The sequence below is a fragment of the Pavona decussata genome, unplaced genomic scaffold (genome assembly GCF_977016875.1).
Source record: "Pavona decussata unplaced genomic scaffold, jaPavDecu1.1 SCAFFOLD_273, whole genome shotgun sequence".
NCBI lineage: Eukaryota > Metazoa > Cnidaria > Anthozoa > Scleractinia > Agariciidae > Pavona > Pavona decussata.
This window is the reverse complement of record NW_028145675.1, coordinates 1,373,743-1,378,881: the sequence shown is the minus strand read 5'-3', so window position 1 is coordinate 1,378,881 and position 5,139 is coordinate 1,373,743. Positions and strand designations below refer to the sequence as shown.

Here is a 5,139-nt window from a genome sequence, read left to right as displayed (position 1 = left end):
TTTACCAACACGACAAAGAAAAACCCAGCTTGCAATGTTACCATTTTAAGAACGGCTGCCTGTAAGGATCGAGAACTGCATTTCACCGACCACTTGGTCGAATTTCTGATGTTTCGTCTGAAGATACCCTTGGATTAACTATTTTCGAAAATCACACTTTAAAGTTCCAAGGTATTTTATTTTTAGAGAAAATTGCAAGAGTATGAAATGTGTCTTCAGTCAGTCTGATTAATTTAAGGGCCCAATATGTGATGTTTGGAAACATTCATGGCCTCCAGATGTCAAGTGTTTGTGAACCGGTTTTGATCTCATAATTCGTGACGTGAAATTGTGAGCCGCAAGTATCGCAAGGATCTTCCCTGAGTGGGAAAGAGTTTGAATTAGAGCTTGAAACTCGGAACAAATAAAGTTCTTTTCTTCGTCTTTTGAGATATAAGATTTAATTTAGAGAATATTACATACCAGAAACACTTTTATTTTTATGAAAATTAGCATTAGTTTCCAGGCCATTTTGAGCAGCGTACACAAACCTGCATGCTTTGGAAAGCAGCCACCGAGTTTGCAATGTTTATTGTATTGATTTTCTTGCAGGATGGTTGGCCTAGGTTTGAGTAAAAATTCAAGTTCATTGGGTTATTTTACACCGTGAAGGGGGCTTCGTCCTTTGACCTAAATTTTCGCGGTTTTCATCGGCCCGAGGCTGCACCTAGATCGCATTTTAAACTCTTGCAATTTTCTCTAAAAATAAATACCTTCGAAATTCAAAATATGATTTTCGAAAATAGTTAATCCAAGGGTATCTTCTGACGAAATATCAAAAATTCGACCAAGTGGCCGCTGAACTGCAGTTTTCGATTCTTACAGGCAGCCGCTCTTAAAAGTGACAGAAATAGGTGCAAAACGTGTCCCTTTATTACGGAGGGAACCACATTTTACACCTTTTTCTCAACAAACGAACACAGATCCATACGACATCACATCACGTGCTCATCTTCAAATCTCATCTACATGATACCGTGCTCCAGATGCAAGGTACAATACATAGGAGAGACTTAACGACATCTAAGCGACAGATTTGGTGAACACAGACGCCGATCGAAAAAGCCCTTAAGCAACGTCACATTGATCAACCTACCGCCGTTTCAGACCACTTCACTCTTCCTGGCCATTCAATCAACAACATAGAACTCATTCCCCTAGAACTCATTAATTCCAACAGAGACGGCATTCGGAAAGCTAGGGAAGCATTTCTAATTTCCAAGGGCAAGACTTTTGAACCCTATGGAATGAACAGACGCGATGAAACTTAATCTGTCTACTGTACACGTTTCAGCTTTCTTTATTTATCAACCAATCACATCTCAACTTTCCATTTGTATCGTCTTTAAATATTGTAACCGTTTATTTCCAATTGTTAATTAGCTTTTTGCCGCCCCTGAAGAAGGTTAGTATTGTCTAACCGAAATATTGGGCAATAAAATTATTTTAGCTGTCCGATCAGCCTTGCATTTAATTTTAAGTTTTATTCAACATTGCTGATCCTGATCTACACAAAGATCCGGCTACACTTTGCTGCTGTTTGTACACGTGGTCCCTGCACTATTCAAGAGTTACCTTTAAAAGTCTTAAATGTCTTACTGCGCCTTTCAATAACATGCAGACTCTGAGGTTCAAAATTCAACCAACCGTTTCGCTTTTCACTGCCGTCAATTACTAGAGCGGACCTCTTAGAAAACAACGACGTTTGGCTCAACGGGGTCGAAAGGTCATGTTCGTGCGCTGTGATTGGCAGATTGCGACCCACTTTGTCGGTTTCTGTATTTTTTGTGGTCAGTCGATTGTCGCCGCGATTATGATTGACGGCAGTAAAACACACAAATCGTTAGCTGGGGTTGAAGTTCAGAGATCGTATGTTATTGAAAGGCGTCTCAAAAGCAGTCAGTGTTGATGAGTGTAATTCATTTCTAAAATCAAGGTAACTGAAGAAATTCAGGTTTTTGATACAAACTGTTTTAAAACAACAAAATTTAAAACTAAAAAATTTCACTGATCGACTCATGTGATAGGTGTTCCTCAAAACTGTAGCTTATTTCGTAGCTTTTAATGCATAGAACACTCTGAGATATGTCCGAGTCTGTAAATACATAAAATGAAAACATTCAACCCAGGGGTGGTAAACCATGTCATAGATACCAGAGAGTACCATTTTTTCCCCTTGAAATGCAAAGATCTTTCCAAGACCAATTTACTGACAAAACTAGTTCACTGTAATTGAGCAAATACTGACCAAGTTATGAGCTGAGGACCCACTGTAGTTAGTCTCGGTAGGGAAAGGGTTAACTAATTGGCTCTTAATTGTATTGTTTTAACAACAAAAAACCGATATCAGTCAATATATTTGTACTGCTTTTTAGACACAATGAAAATTCTTTACTTTAGATCTAAAATTGAAAATGGGGCGGCAAGTTTACAACAACAACAAAAATTACGTCAGTGGTAAAGCAAGGTAAAGAAGGGTTAACAATTTTTTTGCCATAGGGAAAAATAAAACCAATTACAAATTTACAAGATTTAAATTTTACAGATGTCTATTTGGTTGATGTCGAAACCTAAACCATTCATTACTGTTCAAGAGTTTGTAGTTGATAGAGAGCTTTTACTTTCGCTCTGTCACCCGCGCTTTTCTCAGTTGAAGAAAAAGCCAATTCCGCTCGTATTTTTCCATGTTATTGTATAAAATAAATCGACAGCCGTTTGCAATAGTCTGTGTTCTTTCGACCATAAAATGATCAAAACTTGGCACTGAAACCACTCAGTCGCGGCTCGTGGTTCTACTTAGGTTTTTTTAAAAAACAGAATGGAACCAACATGGAACAATGTACAGCCTAAAAGTTAAAAGCAAAAAGACAGGATTTCCGATGATTAAACATTGTAGTTGTTTTCTTGGTTAAAGAGCATGCATGACTTGTCACGATTTATTCACAATAAATAACGATTAATTTATGCACTCGTTTAAGCACATAAAAGTTACGAATCCACCACCGCTTCAGTGTCTGATGATGCGACGGAGTTTCTCGAACATCAGTAACGATGTTTGCCGCACGAAGTTAACACTGTCGCACAAAACACGCTCTTACGCCTGACAAAATTCATAAATTTTGGTCTTCAACACAGTAGCAGCACCTGGCTACTTTAAGAGAGTTTCTATAGGTCTTTCACTTACTTGTCAGAGTTGTACGGCCCTTGATCTTGAGTGGGATTCAGTGTATGATCTTTACAGCAAAAAAGGAAAACAAATGGAATGTGTGTCGATTCCTGATGAAGGAACGAGAAGCAAAAAATGAATTATTTTATCTAACCTCATATCGCAAAGATAAATCGCTACAAAACCGAAAGTGAATCCAAGGACGCTATCGGCTCAATTTCCTAATGTTTCACCCCAACTTACCGGAATCAAAAAAGTAGATCAAGATTTTAGTCCGGGGATTACTTTATCAGTTGTTAGGAGGCAACAGTTGTTCTTATGTGCAAGTCTAATCGAACAGCAAATTGAAAATCAGTCTTCCAGAACCAACCTTGCGGTATTCTTTTCGCTTCTTTCTGCCCGATCTTTTGGATATTATTGTTTACAGTAAAATCCCAATTCAGCTTTTCCTTCCTTCCTTTCGAAATCCTTTTGTTTATACCTCCGCGAGCCAGATCCACCGCTTAAAACATGCTGGATGCAATCTTGCAGCCTCTCCTATCAGTTCGACGCCATTTTCGATTCAGTCTTTGGGCACTGGCATGTTTACGCTTCCTTGCGTCGCGTGAGTGAGCTTAAATGAAAAAAAAAATGGAAATTGAAAAGAAAATCACGGGAAATGGGACAAGTTCTATTGTTTTATGCTGTTCGTAGATTGTCACACGTATAACGTTGAGCGAAACAATTCCAAAGTAAAATGGTTGTTCAGGTCCAATAATAATCAAATAACACTATTTGTTTCGACAAATTTCTTGAATTGTCGTGATCGGTATGCATAAAATAGCAGGCTTCCAAGTTGAGTATAGGGCGAGGAGAAAAATCGGGGAGTGGAACTAGGCTAACATATTGGAGTAATATTTTCGCTGTGAAGATCAGCCACGTCCTTAGACCATTGCTCTTACAGGAGTTTGGATAGTGGGGGCGCATATTGATTCTTTGCCCTGCTGCCAACAATGTCAACACCTGGAAAAGACGACCCTCGACGTCTGCAATGGTGAAATAAGAGAAAAAGAATAATCTTAAGTTTTGAAAATTATAAGGCCTTAGTTAAAATATATACAAAGTTAAGTCTTATTTTTAAAATGACTCTCAAATCCGAATGGCCTGTCGCTCGATAGCGTATAACCCGTGTAACTGCAAAGAGACGATTAGACGCGCACGCGAAGTGCTTGGAGAGAGCGGGAAGCCCTATTCGCCCCCTCCCTTTCTCCTTTCGAGCGCCTGCCAAGCAAGCTAGTCTCTTGATTCCGATAGACCTCAAAATACTTATGATTCCCGATGTAATGGTGTAAGCCATGGGTGCTTTCCATTCCGCCAAACGTTTCGGTTTGAATTTTTCAGAAAATTCAAATGTTGAATGGAGCGACATTTTCTATTTATCCGCAACCGACTTTACAACAAAGGCGAAAATAGCTCAATAAACTCACGCTGCGGTTACTTGGCCCGGACTTTGCGGTGCTTCCGATTTTCCTAGACGTCAAGGCAACCTTGTAAGGTATACCCAAATTTGCGAAATTTATTCTGGAGAAATTTTGGTCCCTGCAATTCCTGGCTCGGAACTTCCGGAATTTTCAGTCGAATGGAAAGCGGGCCATTATTGCATGGATGCAATAAAGCGAGAGCCGGAAGCGCAAGCTTCTGGGGGGGGGGGGGGGGGGGCGGGGGAGGAGAGGGGGGTCCTGGAATCTAGACGTTCGGAAATGCTATTTTCAGCATTCTCCACGAGATATCATCGTCCAAAAAAATCAATCTCGATCAATCTCGATCAAATGTAAAATGACAGGTATTTTTAGAACTTACAGCAATATTTCCGAGGTTTTGTTAAGTTGATACACATATCTCGGCCTTAGTACACTAAACAGGTATTGCTAACTGACCGGATCAGTCTGTTTCGT

At 39.6% G+C, this 5,139-nt stretch overlaps 1 protein-coding gene across 1 annotated transcript in view; it reads right to left on the bottom strand.

Annotated features, from left to right (window-relative positions):
- Positions 1-3,771, bottom strand: part of LOC146455530 (uncharacterized) — a 105,878-nt gene extending 102,107 nt beyond the window's left edge. Inside the window, exons 1-2 of the mRNA XM_085094222.1 lie at positions 3,449-3,771; positions 3,224-3,315 (exon numbers count right to left, since the gene is read on the bottom strand). The gene's annotated coding sequence lies outside the window, so the exon portion shown is untranslated. The remainder of the gene's footprint in view (positions 1-3,223; positions 3,316-3,448) is intronic.
- Positions 3,772-5,139: the final 1,368 nt, after the last annotated feature.